General features: G+C 40.7%; 2 pseudogenes; one reads left to right on the forward strand and one right to left on the reverse strand.

Annotated features, from left to right (window-relative positions):
- Window positions 1–2153: 2153 nt before the first annotated feature.
- LOC118621055 lies at window positions 2154–2315 on the forward strand (annotated as a pseudogene).
- Window positions 2316–14312: 11997 nt separating this feature from the next.
- On the reverse strand, window positions 14313–21948 carry LOC118615401 (annotated as a pseudogene).
- Between the last annotated feature and the right edge of the window lie 278 nt (window positions 21949–22226).

Consider the following 22226-nt stretch of genomic DNA (forward strand, 5'->3'; position numbering starts at 1 on the left):
GGATGGAAGTCCTACAACTACGGAATTAAAGCAGCAACCATATCCAGACTGGTAGGAGGGGCGGAGGCGCGAGGGGCGGCGTGCTGGTCCCACACCCACGTGTGGCGGATAAAAATCAGGAGGCTCCCGAGGCTGGGAAGGTCCTTCCTGAGGACTGAGGGGTCCCCATCCCACACCAGGTGCCCCGCTCAGGGTTCCAGTGCCAGGAAGAGAAGTCCCCATAACTTCTGGCTGGAAAAACCAGTGGGAACTGAGGCTCAGGGAAGCTGGCGGCTGGAGCCCCAGGCAGCTCCCTAAAGGGCTCGCGTGCAAACTTATCGGACTCTCTCCCTCTAAGCTTGGAGGGGAGGCAGCTCGAGGGGCACCAGAGTCACACAGGGAAGAACTGAGCTGTTTGGCACTGGAGCGAGGGCTGGAGAGGGGCTTTCTCCGAGACAAACGTGCTGTCAGAGGCCTTTGTTCCTTTGGTGAGCCCTTCCCGGGGGCGGCAGACAGAAGCCATATCTGGGACTCCAGCACCCTGGTTCACACTGGTAGCCCCACCCTGGTTACCCCCTGAGGCCCCGCCCCGCCCCACCCAACTTTCAAGCCCACCCAAGCTGTTGCCACTTGCTTAACCATAGGATTGGCCGGTCTTGGATCTTGCTTCAGATTTTTCCTAAATTCTTTCAAACAAGCAGCATCTGGTCTCAGCGAGCCCCATACCTCTCATTAAGTAATACACAGAAACAAACACAGGGAGGCAGCCAAAATGAGGAGACAAAGAAACAGGTCCCAAATGAAAGAACAGAACAAAACCGCAATAAAAGAACTAAGCGAAATGGAGATAAGCAACCTAGCAGATACTGAGTTCAGAATACTGCTTATAAGGATGCTTAGTGAACTTAGTGAGGGCCTCAAGAGCATAAAAAAGGACCAGTTAGAAATCATGGATACACAGTTAGAATTGAAGGAGGCATTAACTGAAATAAAGACTAATTTACACAGCTTCAATAATAGAGTACGTAAATCCAAGGAGCAAACTATCGATTTGGAATATAAGGAAGCAAAAAATGCCCAATCAGAACAGCAAAAAGAAAAAAGAATCCAAAAAAATGAGGATAGTGTAAGGAGCCTCTGGGACAACTTCAAGTGTGCCAACATTCGCATCTTGGGGGTGCTAGAAGGAGAAGAGCGAGAACAAGAAATCGAAAGCCTGTTTGAAACAATAATGGCAGAAAACTTACCTAACTTGGTGAAGGAAACAGACATACAAGTCCAGGAAGCACACAGAGTCCCAAACAAGATGAACCCCAAGAGGCCCACACCAAGACACATCATCATCAAAATGCAAAAGGTTCAAGACAAAGAGAGAATCTTAAAAGTAGCAAGAGAAAGGCAGCTAGTTACCTACAAGGGAGTTCCCATAAGGCTGTCAGCTGATTTCTCAAAAGAAACTTTGCAGGCCAGAAGGGAGTGGCAAGAAATATTCAGAGTGATGAAAACCAAGAACCTCCAACCAAGATTACTCTATCCTGCAAAGCTGTCATTTAGAATCAATGGACATATAAAAACTTTCCCAGACAAGAAAAAGTTAAAGGAGTTCATCACTACCAAACCGTTATTATATGAAATGATGAAGGGTCTTTTTGAAGAAAAAGATAAAATGAACAAACAAAATGGCAATGAATACATATCTATCAACAATGGAATCTACAAACAAAATGAACAGGAAGAACAGAAACATTCTCATAGATACAGAGAACATTTTGTTGGTTGCCAATTGGGAGGGGGGGTTGGGGGAATGGGTGAAAAAGGTGAAGGGATTAAGAAGCACAAATTCATTGCTAGACTGACAAACCTCAAAGGGAAAGGGGTTTGGGGGGTGGGAAGAAATAAACCAAAGAACTTATATGCATAACCAATGGACACAGACAATAGTGTGGGAAAAGGTGGGGGGGGTGGGTGGGAGTGGGGAGGAGGGGGTCAATGGGGGAAAAATGTGGAACATCTGTAATACATTTTACATCCAACAATAAAGATTAAAAAAAAAGAAAGAAAATTTGGAAGATTGTTGTAAGTATCTATTACCTGGACTCTATGATTGTTAACTTTGTGTTTATTTTCCATCTATTCATCTTATTTTTTGATTCATTTCAAAGTAAGTTTCAGGGAGGTTTGCACAGTGACAGTATCATAGCCAATGAGGTTTATCTGAGGAGTGATTATTGCTAATTGAAAACAAAGTAAGCCCTGGCTGGTTTTGCTCAGTGGTTAGAGTGTCGGCTTGTGGACCAAAGAATCTCAGGTTCAATTTTGGCCAAAGGCGCATACCTTGGTTGCGGTTTGTCCCCCGTCCTGGTTGAAAAGAAAACAAAGTAAGTTGCAGACATAAGTGTACTCCTAACATTTTATCATGCATGTAATTATCTGAGTTTAATATGTCTCAGTTTATTTTTTAAAAGTAAAATTTGTATAATAATGAGATCTAAATCTTAAGTGTATCATTAGATAAGTTTTGACACATGCAAAAACCTGTTTTGTTTTTTTTCAAAGTAAATTGCAGGCATAATTGTACTCTCCTAGAGATTTTATATTTATACATTTTTCTTTATTGACTTGTTAGAGAGAGAAGAAGGGAGAGGGAGAGGGAAATAGAAACATCGATGAGAGAGAACATTGAATGGCCACCTCCTGCATGCCTTCACTGGGGATTGGGCCCACAACCTGGGCATGTGCCCTGACTGGGAATTGAACTAGTGACTTCTTGGTGCATGGGTCGATGCTCAACCACTGAGCCACACTGGCTGGCATCTAGAGGTTTTAGCATGCATGTACTAATCCCTATCAGGATATATTTGGTTGTTAGTTTTTTCGTACACAGGGAGTATAAAATGGTTAAATTCTGGACTTTTCCAGGTCTGAGTAAACTAATGGGATGAAATTACTTCTCAACCTTCCTAATGCTACGACCCTTTAATACAGATCCTCATGTTGTGGTGACCCTCAACCATAAAATTATTTTTGTTGCTACTTCATAACTGTAATTTTGCTACTGTTATGAATTGCCATCGGAAATACGTGTTTTCCAGTGGTCTTAGGCGACCTCTGTGAAAGGGTTGTTCGATGCCCAAAGGGATCATGACCCACAGGTTGAGAACTGCTGGTATAAGGGATTATAGGTGAGTTTTATTTTATAGGTTCAGAAACACATCCCAGATTAAGGTCTGCATCTGTGCTCTTTGTTTTTTCATTTTCATCTCTGCGACTTTACAAGTAAGCAGAAACACTCAGCAGTGAAATGGCCAGTGCCTGTGTGTTAAGAGCAGGAACTAGGTCATTTTTTGATATGTATCTCAACCACCTGAAATGCCTTATACCTTTGGCACTCAATAAATATTTGTTGTCATCAGACAGGCTGGCACAAAAATTTACTGGTTCTATTTTATGACTATTGCTTGTTCACCTAGAAAATAATGATGGGATCATAGAAGTCAAAGCCATACAGAGCATCACACATCTTTCTCAGCTGTTCATCAGTCACTACTTGAAGTAGGGTTAAGGGTTGAGGATATGATACCAAGAGCTTCTCAAGGGCACAGAGGTGAAGAATGAGTGGCAGCTAAATTCAGGCAGAACAGCTTTGAGATTCCAGCAGTCAAGAGACCTTGATTCCGAGTTCTCTTATACTTTCTGTTGAGTTTCAGCTCAGTGCTCCAATGTTCCAGGGCCTGCAGGTGCATGCAGATGAATAATGACTGCTTTTTAAATATATTTATTTGGAAAAAATTATGATACATGCTTATAGAAAGGGATATATAGCAAAGACAGGGACATGCTATTTTATTATTTTACTTGACTAAGTTATAGTCAAGGAATTTGGATATGTTTTCAAATGGTAAACCAAATTTCAACATCTGTCCACGGAAACCCATTATAAACTTTGCAAGCCAGAGAATATGTGATGATACATTTAAAGTTTTGGAAGGAAGAATTTGCCAACTGACAATATTCTGCTTAGAAAAATTGTCCTTCAGAAGATGGTTTTCCACATGGAAGTAGGGTACAGACTGACAACCCTCAGAAGAGGGGGTGGGGTGGGGGTGGGAAGAGATAAACCACAGAACTTATAAGCATGTATGCATAACCAATGGACGTGGAAAACAAAGCCGGGGACTATGCGGGGGGGATGGAGGGGAGGGTGTCAATGGGGTAAAAAAGGAGAAACATCTGTAACAAAAATAAAATTAAAAAAAAAAAATTAATTAATTAAAAAAAAAAGGTGGTTTTCCAGACAAACAAAAGCTGAAGAAGTTTATTACCAATAGACCAGCCCTACAGGAAATGTTAAAGTGCCTTCTTTAAGCCAAAATAAAAGGATGTTAATTTGTAACATGACCTATGAAATATAAAAATTACTGGTAATGTCAAATGTATAGTTAACTTTTAATATTGTAATGGTAATAGGTGAATCACAGAACTCTAGTGTGAAGGTTAAAAGACAAGATTATTAAATAACTGTAAGTATAATTGTTAATGGACACATAATATAAAAATATGGCCCTGGCCAGTTTTGTTTAGTGGTTAGATTGATGGCCTGTGGACCAAAGGGTCATGGGGTTGATTCCCAGGAAAGGGTATATACCTGCATTGCAGGTTTGATCCCCGGTCCTGGGGAGGGTTGTGTGGGAGGCAACCAATCAATGTGTTTCTCTCATATTGATGTTTCTCTCTCTCTCTTCACTTTATCTAAAAAGCAATGGAAAAACATCCTCAAGTGAGGATTAAAAAAAAGTATGTAGCCCTGGCCAGTTTGACTTATTGGTTAGAGCATCAGCCTGCAGACCAAAGAATCATGGGTTCGATTCCAGTCAAGGGCACATACCTCAGTTGTGGTTTGTCCCTGGCCCTAATTGAGATCTAGTGGGAGGCAACAAGTTGATGTGTCTCTTTCATGTCAATGTTTCTCTCTCTCTCCCTCCCACTCTGTCTGAAGATAAATGGAAAAATACCTTTAGGTGGGGATTAAAAATGTATATATATGAAAAAGATGATGGAAAAGATGGTGGCGGGCAGGACCAGAGTGAGGGAGTGTGAGCGAGTGTGAGAGAGAGTGTGAATGTACCTGACAAGCATCAAGCAGTGCAGAAACATAGGGCAGAGGGTTTGGTGCTGTGGACGGGGAGTAGCCAGCTACTGTGGTAAGTGGCTTGTCAGGGCATTTCTCTCTGCAAGGCTGAAAGGCCCTGCCATTTTGGAAGACCTGCTGGTCTCTGGGAGGAGGCAGTGATGAGTGGCTAGGGTTGAATGACCTGAATCCAGCCCTGGCCGGTTTGGCTCAGCGGTTAGAGCATCGGCCCGCGGACCAGAGAGAGCTGGGTTTGGTTCCCGCTAAGGGTGCGTACCTCGGTTGCAGTTTGTCCCCGGCCCTGGTTGGTCGGGTGGGTGGCAGCCACTCGATGTGTCCCTTTCACGTCGATGTTTCTCTCTCTCTCTCCCTCCCTCCCACTCTATCTGAACAAAAAAAGGATAAATGTCCTCAGGTTAGGATAAAAAAAAAAAAAGAATGACCTGAATCCACCAGTGTGCCTTGCACCATCGGACCAGTGGAACCTGCTGTGTCAACACGGACCAGTACATAGTAGAAGTGTTGTCAAAGTATCTGCTTGCAGAAGCAGTAACCGGCTAGGAGCCGAGCACCATCCTGTGTAGCAGCAGCAGTAGTGCCAGCCCAGGAGCTGAGCACTGTCCCCCACAGCAGCATCCTCATTGGAGCCGAGAACCACCCCCAGCAACAGTAGTGCCAGCTTGGGAGCCCAACACCTTCCCCAAAGTGGAGCCCCACCCCCAGCAGCAGAGGGTTGGGAATGGACATCCATCCCCAGCAGCATCAGCAGAGGCTGATCAGGAGTGGTGCCCCAGCCCAAGCAGCAGCAAGGTTCGGGAAGCCAAGACCAGCCCCTGACAACCACAGCAGTGGATTTGGAGTGGAGCGCCTCCCCCAACAGTAGCAAAGTCCCGAGAGCTGAGCATCCTCAGCCCCCAACAACAGCAGAGGACTAGGAGCTGAGAGCACTCCCTGGCAACAGCAGCAGTAGCAGTAGCAGCACAAACCAGGAGTGGACACTCACTCCCAGAAACAGCAGCAGTGACTGACAAGGAGCTGAGTCCCACTAGGCAGCAGCTCACCAGCTGGACCCATGCATCCCAGCAGCGTACACACTGGACCCAAGCACCCCAGAAGCACCTATCATGACAGACCAATACCAGCAGCCAGTTGTCAATCTTCCAGCACCCACAGCACGCATGAGGTGCCATGCACCAGAACAGTCTGGGAGGCATAGCAGTCTTATTTGATACACACCGACCTGCCTACACATCCCAAAATCCTCACTAGGCCTGGACCTATCAGACTGCTAAAAGGGTGAGACAAAGAAACCATCTCCAAATGAAAGAAAAGGAGGAATCACCAGAAAAGGAAATACATGAAATGGAAGTAAGCAATTTGTCAGATAAAGAATTCAAAGCAATGATTTCAAGTGTGCTCAAATAATTTAGTGAGAACTACAAACAATGTAATGAGAATTATAAAGAGCTCAGTAAGAACTACATCAGCATAAAAAAAAGAGGTAGAACCTATGAATAAACATCAAGTGGTAATAAAGAATGACATAGCTGATATGAAAAAATACCTCGGAAAGATTCAATAGTAGATTAGAAGAAACTGAAGACCAAATCAGTGAGTTAGAAGACAAGGTAGGAAAAAAACATCCAAATAGAACAGCAAATGGAAAAAAAAAAAATTAAAAAGCAGGAGGAGAGTTTAAGGGAGATTTGGGACAATACAAAACATAACAACATTCGCATCACAGGGGTACCAGAAAGAGAAGAATTGGAGAAAAGAATAGAGAACCAGTTTAAAGAAATAATGACAGAAAACTTTCCTAATGTGGTGAAAGAAAAAGTCACACGAGTCCAGGAAACACAAGTCCCAAGCAAGATGAACTCAAAAAGACCCACAGCTAGACTCATCATAATTAAAATGGCAAACATTAAAGACAGAGAAAGAATCTTAAAGGAAGGAAGAGAGAGACAGAAAGTTACCTACAAGGAAGCTCCCATTAGACTGTCAGCTGATTTCTCAATAGAAACACTGCAGCCCTGGCCGGTTTGGCTCAGCAGTTAGCGCGTCAGCCTGTAGTCTAGAGAGGCCCAGGTTCGGTTCCTGCTAAGGGCATGTACCTCAGTTGCAGTTTGTCCCCGGCCATGGTTGGTCATGTGGGTGGCAGCCACTTGATGTGTCCCTTTCACGTTGATATTTCTCTCTCTCTCTCCCTCCCTCCCTTCCTCCCTCCCTCCCTCCCTCCTTCCCTCCCTCCCTCTCTATCTGAACAAAAAATGTCTTCAGGTGAGGATAAAAAAAAAAAAAGAAACACTGCAGGCCAGCAGGGAGTGGCATGAAGTACACAAAATAATGAAAGGTAAGAGTCTGAATCCAAGACTACTCTATCCAGCAAGGCTGTCATTCAAAATTGAAAGTGAAATACAGAGCTTTACAGACCAAAAAATGAAAAGCTAAAGGAATTTACTACCACCAAACCAGCACTGCAAGAAATGCTAAAGGGACTGCTGGAAGAAGAAGAAGAAGAAGAAGAAGAAGAAGAAGAAGGAGGAGGAGGAGGAGGAGGAGGAGGAGGAGGAGGAGGAGGAGGGGAGGAGGGGGAGGAGGGGGAGGAGGGGGAGGAGGGGGAGGAGGGGGAGGAGGGGGAGGAGGGGGAGGAGAGAGAGAGAGAGAGAGAGAGAGAGAGAGAGAGAGAGAGAGAAACAGAGGCTTCAAGTAAAAATGGCAACTAATAAGTATCTATCAAAAATAACCTTAAATGTAAATGACTTAAATGCTCCAGTCAAAAGTCACAGGGTAGCTGATTGGATATGAAAATACAACCCAGCCCTGGCCAGTTTGGCTCAGCGGTTAGAGCATCGGCCTGCGGTCTGGAGAGACCTGGTTCATTTCCCGCCAAGGGCACGTACCTCAGTTGCAGTTTGTCCCCGGCCCTGGTTGGGTCGTGTGGGTGGCAACCCCTAGATGTGTCCCTTTCATGACAATATTTCTCTCTCTCTCCCTCCCACTCTATCTGAACAAAATATCAAAAAATGTCCTCAGGTGAGGATAAAAAAAAAAAGATAAAAAATACAAACCATATATATGCTGTCTACAAGAGACTTACTTCACAACAAAAGATTCACACAGGATGAAAGTGAAGGGATGGAAAAAGTTTTTCCAGGCAAAGGAAATGAAAAAAAAAAAAAAAAATGGTGTAGCAATACCCATATCTGATAAGATAGACTTCAAAATGAGGGCCATAATAAGGGATAAAGAGGAAATAACCCTGGTAGACATTATATGCACCAAATATAGGAGCACCAAAATATATTTTAAAACTTCTGGAGGACTTCAAGGGAGAGATCAGTAGCAATACAATCATAGTGGATGACTTTAACACCCCACTGACACCACTGGATAGATCTTCTAGACAAAAAATTAACAAGGAAACAGTCCTTAAATGAACTAGATTAGTTGGACTTCATTGATATTTACAGAACATTTCACCTCAAAGCTGCAGAATATACATTCTTCTCAAGTGCACATAGGATACTCTCAGAGATAGACCACATGTTAGGACACAAAGTACGTTTCTACAAATTCAAGAAGATTGGAATTGTATCAAGCATCTTCTCAGATCACAGTGGCATGAAACTAGAAATCAATTACAGTAAAAACACTAAAAAACATTCAAACACATGGAGGCTAAATATCATGTTATAAAACAATGAATAGTTTACCAATGAGATCAATAAATTAAAAACAAAAAACAAAAACATTAGTTCTTGAAAACTAATGAAAATGAAGACACAAAAATACAAAATCTGTGGGACACAGCAATAGCAGTCCTAGAGGAAAGTTCATAGCAATACTGGCCTACCTCAAGAAAGAAGAAAAATCTCTAATAAATTATCTAACTCAACAACTTAAAGATGTAGAAAGAGAACAAAAAGAAAAACACAGAGTTAGTAGAAGTAAGGAAATAATAAAAATCAGAGCAGAAATAAATGACATAGAGACCAAAAAAACAATACAAAAGATTACTGAAACCAAGAGCTGATTCTTTGAAAAGATAAATGAGATTGATCAACCTTTAGCCAGACTCAAGAAACAAAGAAAGAGAATCCAAATTAATACAATTAGAAATGAAAAGGGCGAAGCAACAATGAACACTGCAGAAGTACAAAGGATTGTAAGAAAATACTATGAACAATTATGTCAACAAATTTGACAATCTAGGATAAATGGAAAAATTCTTAAAATCATATGCTAACTGGGAAGAGTCAGAGAACCTGAACAGACCAATAACAAGTAAGGAAATAGACGAAGTGATTAGTAAAATTTCAGCAAACAAAAGCCCTGGTCTGGACGGCTACACAGGGGGGTTATACCAAACATTTAAAGAACTATCACCTATTTTCCTCAAACTATTCCGAAAAATACAAGAGAAGAAAGACTTCCAAGCTTTTTTTATTCGGCCAGCATAGTCCTAATCTCAAAACCAGATAAAGACACTACAAAAAAGAAAACTACAGGTTAATATCTCTGATGAACAAAAATGCAAAATCCTCAACAAAATCTTAGGAAATTTAATCCAGCAATATATTAAAAAAATTATACACCACAATCAAGTGGGATTTATCCCAGGGATGCAAGGCTGGTACAATATTCACAAACCAATAAATATGATACACCACATAAACAAAATGAAAGATAAAAATCATGTGATCATATCAATAGATGCTGAAAAGGCATTTGTCAAGATCCAGCATCCATATTTTTTTCTTTATTGATTTTAGAGAGAGATGAAGGGAGAGGGAGAGAGAGGGAGAGAGAGAGAGAAACATCGATAAAAGAGAATATTGATCTGCCACCTCCTGCATGCTCTCCACTGGGGATTTGGCCCACCACCTGGGCATGTGCCCTGACTGGGAATCGAACCTGTGACCTCTTGGTGCATGGATAGATGCTCAACTACTGAGCCACACTGGCCAGACAGCATCCATTTTTGATAAAAACTCTCAGCAAAGTGTGAATAGAAGGATCATATCTCAACACAATAAAGGCAATATATGACAAACCTATAGCTAACATCATAGTCAATGGGCAAAAACAAAAATCATTTCCCTTAAGAATAGGAACAAGACAGGTATTTCCACTTTCACCACTATTATTTAACATAGTGCTGGAAGTCTTAGCCACAGCAATCAGACATGAAATAAATAAAAGGGATCCAAATTAAAAGGAAAAAGTGAAACTGTTATTATTCACAGATGACATGATATTGTACATCAAAAATTCTCAAGACTCCATTAAAAAACTACTAGATTTAATGAATGAATTTGGCAAAGTAGCAGGATACAAAATCAACATCCAGAAATCACTGGCATTTATACACACCAATATTGAACATGCAGAAAGAGAGACTAAAAAAAGTCCCATTTACTGCCCTGGCCGATTTGGCTCAGCAGTTGGATCATCGGACTGTGGACCTGAGAGTCCTGGGTTTGGTTCTTGCTAGGGGCACGTACCAAAAAAAAAAAAAAAAAAAAGTCCCATTAAGATACCTAGGAATAAACTTAACCAAAGAAGTGAAGGACCTGTTCACAGAAAACTACAGGACATTGGGAAAAAAAAGACGAAGATAGAAAAAAAGTGGAAGCATATACCTGGTTCGTGGAATGGAAGAATTAACATCATTAAAATGTCCATACTACCCAAAACAATCCATAGATTCAATGCAATCCCCATTAAAATACCAATGACATATTTCACAGAACAAGAACAAGTACTTCAAAAATTTATATGGAATCAAAAAAGACCCCAGATAGCCACAAGCAATATTGAAAAAAAGAAAAAGAAAAAGAAAAAAGTAGGAGGGATCACAATACCAGATATCAGGTTATACTACAAAGCGATTGTAATCAAAACAGCCTGGTACTGGCACAAGAACAGGCATATAGACCAGTGGAACAGAAAAGAGAACCCAGAAATTGATCCAAGACATTATGCTTAATTCATATTTGACAAAGGTGGCAAGAGCATACAATGGAGTAAAGACAGCCTCTTCAATAAATGGTGTTTGGAAAACTGGACAGCTACATGCAAAAAAATGAAACTAGACCACCAACTTACACTATACACAAGAATAAACTCAAAATGGATAAAAGACTTAAACGTGATTCATGAATCCATAAAAATCCTAAAAGAAAATGTAGGCAGCAAAGTCTCAGACATCACACACAGCAGAATTTTCACTGATACAATGCCTAGGGTAAGAAACAAAGGAAAAAATTAATGCATGGGACTACATCAAACTAAAAAGCTTCTGCACAACAAAAGATACAATCATCAAAATGGAAAGGCAACCCACTGTATGGGAGAGCATAATTGCCAATGATAGATAAGGGGTTAATTTCCAAAATATATAGAGAACTCATACAACTCAACAAAAGGAAGGCAAAAAAACCCCCCCAAAACAAAAAATGGGCAGAAGGTCTCTGCAAACAGAACATACAAATGGTCAAAAGACATATGAAAAAATGCTCAATGTCACTACACGTCAGAGAGATGCAAATTAAAATGACTATGAGGTATCACCTCACACCTGCCAGCATGGTTGCCATTAACCCATATCAAAAAACAAATGCTGGCAAGGATGTGGAGAAAAGGGGCCTCTAATACACTGCTGGTGGGAATGCAGACTGGGGTAGCCACTATGGAAAACAATATGATGTTTCCTCAAAAAATTAAAAATTGAACTGCCATTTGACCCTTGATCCCACTTCTAGAAATATATCCTAAGAAGCCTGAAACACCATTCAGAAAGAATATATATACCCCATGTTCATAGCAGCACTATTTACAATTGCTAAGGTCTGGAAACAGTCCATCAGTAGATGAGTGGATAAAGAGGCTCTGGTACCTGTACATAATGGAATACTATGCAGCTGTAAGAAAGAAAGATCTCTTATTCTTTAAGACAACATGGAGGGACCTGGAGAGTATTATGCTAGGTGAAATAAACCAGTCAGAGAAATATAGGTATCACATGATCTCACTTATTTTTGGAATATAATGAACAAAAATAAACTGATGAACAAAATAGACCCAGAGACATAGAAGTAGGGTTGAGAATGACAAACCTTAGAGGAGGGGGGGGGCAGGGGTGGGGAGAGAAACCAAAGAACTTATATGCATATAAGCATAACCTATGGGCATAGAAAACAATGCTGGGAGGGTAGGGGTGAGGGGGCAGGATCAGGAGGAGCGTGTCAATGGGGGAGGAAGGAGAAACATCTGTAACAAAAATAGATAAATTTAAAATATATACATTGTGATATGAAAAATATGAAATGAGGGCATGTGTAAAAATAGCTTTTGTATGCATCTGAAAATAAGTTATCATCTCAAAATAGACTGCTATAAATGTTTTATGTATGCCTCATGGTAAACACAAGGCAAAAACCTGTAGTAGATACACAAAAGATAAGAGAAAGGAACCAAAATGTACATTACAGAAAATCATCAAATCACAAAGGAACAAAGCAAGAGAGGAAGAAAGGACCAGAAATGACAAAAACCTACAAAACAATGAAGAAAATTGTAATAATAAATCTACACCTATCAGCAATTACTTAAAATGTAAATGGACTAAATTCTCCAAACAAAAGACAGAGTGGATTAATGGATTGAAAAGCCAGAGATCCAGCTAATGCTGCCTACAAGACACTTAAGCTTTTTTTAAAAAGAGGAAATAAAGGAACTGTTTATTAGGGCTATGGTTAACATGTAATAATTCATTCTAGTTGAGCCCTGTGAAGGGTACTCCAGCTTTAAGGACACACACACACACACGCACAGACTGAAAGCAAAGGGATAGAAAAAGGTATTTTGTGCAAATAGAAACGAAAGAAAGTTGGGGTAGCTATACTTATGTCAACAAAATTAGAATTTAAACCAATGACTGTAATAAGAAAGGTCATTACATAATGATAAATAAGTAAATTCATTTTGAGCATATAATGTGCATACAATGCACCCATTATAGCAGCACCTACATATATAAAGCCAATAATTACAGATCTGAAGGGAGAAATAGATAGCAATAAAATAATAAAAGGGGATTTCAACACCTCACTTTCAACAATTAATGGATCATCCAGAAAGAAAATCAGTAAGGAAACTTCGGACTTAAAAGTACACATTAGTCTGGAGAAACTTAACAGACATGCACTGAACATTCCAACCAACAGCAGTGGAATATACATTCTTCTCAAGTGCACATGGAACATTCTCTATGATAGATCATATATTAGGCCACATTTTTTTGGTTAATTCTCTGAGGTACGCGCCCCTAGCGGGAACCGAACCCGGGTCTCTCAGGACCGCAGGCCGACGCTCTAACCGCTGAGCCAAACCGGCCAGGGCTGGTTAATTCTCACCTGATTTTATTTTTCCATTGATTTTTAAAATTGTATTTTTAAATTATTTTTTAAAAAATATGTTTTTATTGATTTTTTTTTTTTTTAGAGAGGAAGGGAGGGAGAGATAGAAACATCAATGTGAAAAAGAAACATGGATCTACTGTCTCCTGCATGCTCCCTACTGGAGATAGATCCTGCAAGTTGGGTATGTGCCCTGACCAGGAATTGAACCAGGACCTCTCTCAGACCATGGGACACTGCTCAATCCACTGTGCCACATGGCCTGGCTCCATCGATTTTTAAAAATACATTTTTATTGATTTTTTTGACGTTCAAGTATTCTTTTTTTCTTTTTAAAAATGTTTTTCTTTTATTGATTTTACAGAGGTGGGGAGAGAGAGAAATATCAATCAGACAGAACATTGAGTGGCCGCCTCCAGCATGCCCCTCACCGGGGGGATCAAGCCCACAACCTGGGCATGTGTTCTGACCAGGAATATAATGGGCAACCTCTCAATGCTCAACCACTGAGCCACTCTGGCCAGACCGTTCAAGTATTCTTTATTCAAAGTTGAAAAATGTACCATACTGCATTATTGCACAATACTCACTGGTACAAAACACTTTGCAGTTGGTAAGAAGGCATAAAAAGTTTACTCTTTAAACTCATTACTATAAATTATTCTTACAGTACTTTGCAAATTTCAGGATTTCAAACTGCATTTTCTTTTTCTAGATTGCCCACAGTACTGGAGGTTCCTGAAGCTAAGGCAGCTGTGCAGGAGGGGAGGAGGTAGCAGACATCAAGGGATCTCCATCTCTCGCTAGATGCCCACGTACTTCAGGGCGTCGGCATGGCTGTATCTGTAGTCAAAAAACACCTGTCTGAATGGCTCTCTTCGCGAAGATCCCTATCCTGTGATCACCATTCACCATCTTGACTTTTGCGTAGCAGTTTGGATTGACTGAATACTTTGCAAAATGAATTTTGTTACCCTTGCAGGTTGCGTCCACCACAAAATCATTACTCAAGTTGAAGAGAAAGCTGCACACGTATTATCATATGCTTTGCCTCTTCTGTGGGCTCCAGCTTGAGAAATTATGTCTCCACAGTACTCCAAGCTGAATTCATTCTTCTGTATAGGATCTTTGATGAAAATCCCCCAGCCAGCCACATCAGATGGCCCTAGCAATAAATGCTTCCTGGAGCCCCTCTGGATGCTGCAGTTCTTGCAGGACACGTTCTTGCTGTGCCAGTGGTCAGGGGCGCACGTCAGACACGGGTCGGGGTCACATTCCCGAACGGCCAGGGAGCAGGGGCGCTGCCTGGTGTTGCACTGCGCCTTGCAGCGGCAGCCCGGAAAACGGTTCTGACGCTCCGAACTACACTGACAAAACTTTTCACAAAAATTCTGTGCTGTCACACACGAACTGTCACAAGGCTGCCGCGGATGGTCGCAGGGTTGGTAGTTGTAAACGTGGTTAGAGGAGCCGTCTTTGTTCAGCTGTATCTTTCTGCAGTGTGCAGCCCATAACCGGTGTTTCCTCTTCTTCCTCGGAGGAGTGTCGACATCCTCGGTGGGAGCTGAAGCTATGGTACTGGACTCTGACCTGAAACTTATACACCTGTCTACATGTTTTGGTTCCACATAACCTGGCAATGGCACAGAAGTTGTCGTAGTAGGTGCCGATGAAGACCCGGAACATGGAGGCCTCAGCCCCGCTCCGCTCCGCCTTCTCCGTGGGTTCACCGGTTGGTTTCATCTTTACTGGCGTTTGACACCGAGAATTCACTTCCGAGGAGCTGGAACGTGCCTCTTTTTTCTCTCCTTATCATTGTTTTCTCCACCTGTTTCAGTCCTAGCTTCCCTGTTACCGTCCGTGTCCTTTGACTCCAGCACACTGATGGTGGGGGTGCTGGGCCTGCTGCTGTTGTTGGGGAGTCTCCCTTGTCTTCGGCCTCCTGGGCGTTTAGGGGGTGTCTTGATCTGCTCTGCAGTGAGGGCGGCAGCGAACTCCTTTGCTTCGTCCAAACGCTGGTAACACTGTGGACCGCAAGGCTTGTTGTCCAGAGCCATTTCTGTGTTCTTCCGCTCGTAAGTGTTGGGTGTTGCATGAAAAGGGTGTAGAAAGCAGTCGTACTTGAAACACCACCTACATACAGAAGAGCGTGTGGGATGATGCAGGCTCTGCTCCCTCTGAACGGGTTTAGCATTTGGTCCATCTATGTTTGGGGTACATTCGGGCGGAAGTGCCTCTTGGGAGTTGCTGCTTAGTGAGTTCTTTATACTTTCCCTTTTATTCTTCTCCTGTGCCCTTATCTGGAACCATTGAGGAAATAGCTTCAAAAATTTTGTCAGAAGAAAATTTCCGAGGTGGGCAGCTTTCTTTACCATCTCGGTTCTCCTTCAGATCTTTCTGTTTCTCTTCTCTTTCATCAGGATCATCTCCACCATCGCCATTATCATCATCATTGTGCTGACCAAGAGCATTCACCAACTCCACAAAAATTTCATCATTTATAAACCCACACTCTCTCTCCCCGTGTACTTTTACATCGTAATTTTTTATTAGTTCTTCAATAAAAGTCCCATCCTGGTCTAAAACTTCATCCCCATATAAGGAATGTTATGTAAAAACAATTTCAACTCCCACCATGAAATTCTGCTGTAGGGAAGACCACGAGTACATTATGGGCACTGAGGCAACCACATTCAGAGTCTTTAACGGGATGACTTGTGTTGGAAAATCCAAGTCACTAGTCACCGAACAAGAAGTCAGGATGTGCACAGACTGTATCCTTGGCTGTTTCCATTCTTGGTTTAAGACTCCCATTCTTTCCAATATTTTCTGACGTTTGGAACTAAACATACTCTTCACTTCGTGGGCTTACCTGAACCTCTTGAGCTGTGGCAGCCACATGTACTCTAATTTCATGGGCTTTCGCCAACACACTGGTCCCTTCTCAGACTTCTTTCCCAGTGTGGCCCATGGTTATTCTGTGCCTCAGCCCGCGGTGCTGCTACTGCCACTGCCACTGGGGCTCTGCTGCCTTCTTCATTCCAGGGGGTGTCAGATGCTCCCTGGCTGAGGCCCTTGATTTTTTAAGAGAGAGAGGAAGGAAGAGAGAGATAGAAACATAATGTAAGAGAGAAACATCAGTGAGCTGCTGGGGATGGAGCCCACTACCCACACTGGCTGCTCCATCAATTTTTTTTAGATAGAATGGGAGGAAGGGAGGGAGGGAGAGAAACATCCATGTGAGAGAGCAATATCAACTGGTTGCCTGCTGCAGGACCTGACTGAGGAGGGATTAAACCTGCAACCCAGGTCCAGGAAGCCAATCCACAACCCTTTGGTTCATAGCCAGACACTCTAAGCACTGAGCAAAACTAGCCAGGACAGGCCACAAAACATTTTAATCAATTTAAGAAGATTGAAATAATATCAAGCATCTTTTACAATCACTATGGTATGAAACTACATGAATATTGGAAAGTTCACAAATATGTGGACATTAAACAACATGATACTGAATAACAAATGGGTCAAAGATGAAATCAAAAGACATAAAATATATCTTGAGACAAATTCAAAAGAAAACACCACACACCAAAATTTATGGGATGTAGCAAAAGCAGTTGTAACAAGGAAGTATATAATGATTAATGCCTACTAAGAAAAAAGAAAGACCTTAAACATCCTATCTTTACACGTTAAGAAACTAGAAAAAGAACAAAGACCAAGGTTAGTAGTAGGAAGGAAATAACAAAGATGAGAGTAGAAATAGATTACAAAAAAAAAAAAAAGACTAAAAATGTACTAGAAAAGATAATGAAAATAAGAGCTGGTTTTTGAAAAGATAAAGTAGACAAACCTTTAGCTACATCCACCAAGAAGACTCAAATAAAAATCAGAAATAAAGAGGAGTCAATAAAGCTGATACTACAAAAAATACAAAGGATCATAAGAGAATACTATGGACAATTATACACCAACATATTAAAATAGAGTAGAATAAATGGATAATTTCCTACAAACATACAACCTAACAAAACTGAATCATGAAGAAATAGAAAATGTGAACAGACTAATTACTAGTATGAGATTGAATCAGTAATAAAAAACCTTCCAGCAAAGAAAAGTCCAGCACCAGATAGCTTCATTGGTGAATTCTACCAAAATAATAAGGGAGAATCAATACCAGTTCTTCTCAAACTCTTTGGAAAAAAAAAATAGAAGAAGAGGGAATGCTTCCAAACCCATTTTGTGAGGGCAGCATTATCCTGAACTAAAGCCAGACAAGAACACTACAAGAAAATAATTATAGACCAATGTCCCTGATGAATATAAATGCAAAACTTTCTGAACAAAATTTACCATTACATTAAAAGGAACATACACTGTCAGTAAGTAGGATTTATTCCATAGATACAAAGATGTTTCAACATCTGCAAATCAATGTCATATACAACATTAACAAATGAAGGATAAAAACCACATGATTATCTTAGCATATGCAGAAAAATAATTTGACAAAATTCAACATTCATTTATGATAAAAAAAACAAAAACTCCCAACAAACTGGATATAAGGGAACATACATACCTCAGTATAACAAAGGCCATGTATGAGAAACTAACAGCAAACAATATTCTTGGTGGGGAAAAGTTGAAAACTTGTCCTCTAATATCTGTAATTAGATAAAGATGCCCATTCTTATCATTTTTATGCAATATAGTACTGGAAATTCTAACTAGAGCAATTAGATAAAAATAAAAATTTAAAAAATTTATATAAAAAAGAAGGAAGTAAAATAGTATTCAAGTTTTCCTAGTCATTATTCATCTATAGAGACCTACTGTTTACCTAAGAAAATTATGGGTGAACCTTCTTTGACTTGACTTCCTACTCTAATCTGGCACCATCTTTTTTTAGAGAGAGAGAGAAACAGCGATGTGAGAGAGAAACATCAGTGGGCTGCCTCCTACTGGGGATCGAGCCCACAACCTAGGCACGTGCCCTGACCAGGAATTGAACCGGGACCTTTAGTCCCTAGGATGACACTCAATCCACTGAGCCAACCAGCCAGACTAATTTGGTACCATCTTAATTGTCCCTTTACAGTTTGAGCTGGATGCTTGGAGGTATATGGTTTATAATTTTTGGTCAGGCCTTCAGCTACTTGGTAGTAAATAGGAAAATGACCTGAAGCTGTCAACTGTTGTCTACAGTATAGGTGTGCTGAATCATGTCCTCTGTGTGCACTTCATTTATGGAGGTGCTTTCTTTGACTGTTTGTCTCCTTTCACATCCAGAGAAGCAGGTAGCATTGGGAAGAAGATAGAGCAATGTGAAGCTCCGTGGCTCATACACATCTTATTTGGTGGCATCACAATGCTTATTTCTATTTGTTCAGGGGTTGTCATTTGTTTCATTTTTCAGATATTGTTTTTCTACCACCAAAGTATACCCTATTATGTGATTTAATAATGAAGAGAAGAGAGGAAGGTAGTAACAAATAAATTTTGGGGGAATAAACTTAAAGAAAATCTTGAGTTCCAGTAAAGATGGTAGTATGGGTAAAAACAGGACTCAGAACCTCTTACAACCACAGCAAAATTACAACCATATTACAGAACAACCATCATTCAGAATCACCTAAAATCTAGCTGAACAGAAGTCCTATAAGTAAGGATATAAATAAAAAGCCACATTGAAACTGGTCGGAGGGGTGGAGACTAATGGATTGGTCCCATAGCCATGTGTGGCGGTTAAAAATTGGTAGAAATATCTTGGCTACAGAGGTTCCCCCTGAAGATCCAGGGGTCTCAGCACTCCCTTCCCCTTGACCCAACCAGGCCCCCAGCCTAGGGTTTCAGTGACAGGAAGAGAGTCCCAATAACTTCTTTGTTTTTTTTATCCTCACCCAAGGACATTTTTTCTTTTTTTGTTCAGATAGAGTGGGAGGGAGGGAGAGAGAGAGAAACATCGACGTGAAAGGGACACATTGAGTGGTTGCCACCCGCACGATCCAACCAGGGCCGGGGACAAACTGCAACCGAGGTACGTGCCCTTAGCGGGAACCGAACCCGGGTCTCTCTGAACCGCAGGCCGACACTCTAACTGCTGAACCAAACCGGCCAGGGCTGGGCTATTACTCTAATGATTAGGTTATTAATCAGTTTATTTTAATGCAAAGGAGATAGTCCTGGGTAGACCTGACTTATGCAGATGATCCCTTAAAAAAAATTCTTCTACCAGTCTTGAAGAAGAAAGCAGTCATATTTTGGAAGAATAAACCATATGAGTTGAACCTGAGGAGTGAAGAGGGATTCCTGGCTGACAGTAGCACAAAATTGGGGAGTTTAGTAATACAACTGCAAGATGATGAATTCTGTCAACAAATTAGAATTTGGAGGGGGTTCTGAGCCCCAGAATTGATTGCAGTCCTGATTGATACTTTGATTTCAGCCTGGTGAAATACTGAGCAGAGGATCCAGCTAACCTATACCTAGACTCCTGACAACATAAAACTGTGATAATACATTTGTACTGTTTTAGGCTGATAAATTTATGATTTGTCATGCAGAAACAGAAAAGTGTACAACTTTTAACTCCAAACAGAAAATGTTATAAGTTATTTTATTACTACTTCACTCCCTTCTCACTATATAAATGATCTAACTTCAGTTCTTCAAATGATTACTTGTTTGTTTAATATCTTTTGCTCCTATTTCTGGTTATATTATTTTATTCATTCTTTTTAACATTTAAAAATATGTTTATTGATTTTAGAGAGAGAGGAAGGGAGAGACAGAAAACATTGATGTAAGAAAGAAACATTGATGGGTTGAGTCCTGCATGCATCCCAGCCAGGGATCATACCCGCAGTCGAGGTATGTGCCCCAACCAGGAATCAAAACCGTGACCTTTCAGTCTACAGGACAACACTCTGTCAATCTGAGTTACACTGGCTGTTTCTGGCTCTTTTAAACTTTAGTTAGTATCTTTATTTTTATTAATGTGAAATAAATAAATGTTTTTCCTTCCAATTTCTACCTTTCACCTGGGGTGAGACACAGTGAGGCTTGCTGGTGGGAGACACCTGGCTCCAGTCTGGAGCATCTGAAGACACACAGCTGCACAACGATGAAAATATTGTCTAATAAAAGCAGAACACACCCGCTTAGAGTGAATTAGTGTAAGATAAATGTATAGAAGCAATGTGAGTTACTTGAAATAGGGTGTTTGATCTTGCTAGTTGATAAAACTCAGCTGGGCCTTTTTGGGATGCTCTGACTCTCCTATGAAACAATCCCCTGAGATGCTGAGGGAAGACAAATAAAAGCTGCCAGGAAAAGACAAAGATAAATTAAGGTTAGGAATTCAGCCTAGGATCCTAAGGGATAATTTAAGTTTATCCGGTGTTGAGATATGTAGAGAAGTGTAATTTAATGCTGGGAAGATAAGCAACACCTCTTTATAATTGAGGACCTGTAGTATCATTGGATTTCTTGATCCTCCTTAATCTGCTTATATCCTTTGTTGTTAAAGAAGCCACATTTGACAGAGATCTTTGGAAGTGTGACAGTAATGTTCTGCAACACCTCCTTCTATGTATTCCAAGTTGTTCCCATTAAAAATCTATTTTATAACCAAAGTTGTGTGATGGGTTTGGCTTAGGTTGATTCTAAAAGTTGAAAAAACATAAATAGTATTTCCAATATTATGACTGTGCCCCTGTGTTTGAGTTGCAAGTAGAAGAATCCAACTTTACTCAACTTAAACAAAATAGTTTTTTGGTATGGGGGAATCTCAGGTAGTTCCTGGAATTGCTGGCACATGCAAAGAACCAGGATAAGAAACACAGTGCTCTACTAAAGTAAATAATGTATAGGACAGTTAAATGCAAGAATATGGAATTTGATAAGTCCCATCCTCAGATAATGGGAGGGTAGGTAGAGGAAGAATCTGATCTCTCAGAGGAACTCCTTAGGGACCTCCTTGACTTTAATCAAGGGCTGAGGGCAGGGCACCTTGATTACGGTGCCACCAAGACTGTACCCTCTGAAAGAGAAAGAGTTCTCCAAAGAAAATGGGGGAATTGTCGGGAAGGTAGCTTGGAGATCAGGTAGTTGGAAAAAAATATGCTGCTGAGCATCACATGCTTTTTAGCATTTACAAGCCTAAGGGGAGTCTATATCATTTTTAAGGTCACAAAAGGCTAAACTGAAAATGGATATGGGGTAAAGCAGGGATGTCATCAAAATTACTCTAGATTGGGGGGGAGCAATGTTTTCATTCACTAAGTTAGATTAAAAAAAAAAAACAGCTCTAAATATAAGCAAATAGAACTTTCTGCTTTAAAATGGTCATATTACAAGTAATGAAGGGAGATGGGAGAGGTATTCACTTGCCTGCAAATTTTTCTTCATCTCGTCCAATTAATTTCTGATTCACTGTCCAGAATTATTAAAATGTAATTTCTGTTAATTTGTACATACAAAATAAATCTTGTCAATATTATTTTCTATCCCCAATAGTATAGGACATAGAAAGTATAAGACATAGAAAGTATAGGACATATTCTATTTTATTCCTGGCCAGAAACTATGCAGAGGGCAGATTGCTTCCATTATTATCATTGCACTATCCTTAACTTTCTTGTATTGCTCTCTCTTAGGGGTTATAGAAAATACTACTTGGATTGCGA

The sequence above is a fragment of the Molossus molossus genome, unplaced genomic scaffold (assembly GCF_014108415.1).
Source record: "Molossus molossus isolate mMolMol1 unplaced genomic scaffold, mMolMol1.p scaffold_m16_p_1, whole genome shotgun sequence".
Lineage (NCBI taxonomy): Eukaryota > Metazoa > Chordata > Mammalia > Chiroptera > Molossidae > Molossus > Molossus molossus.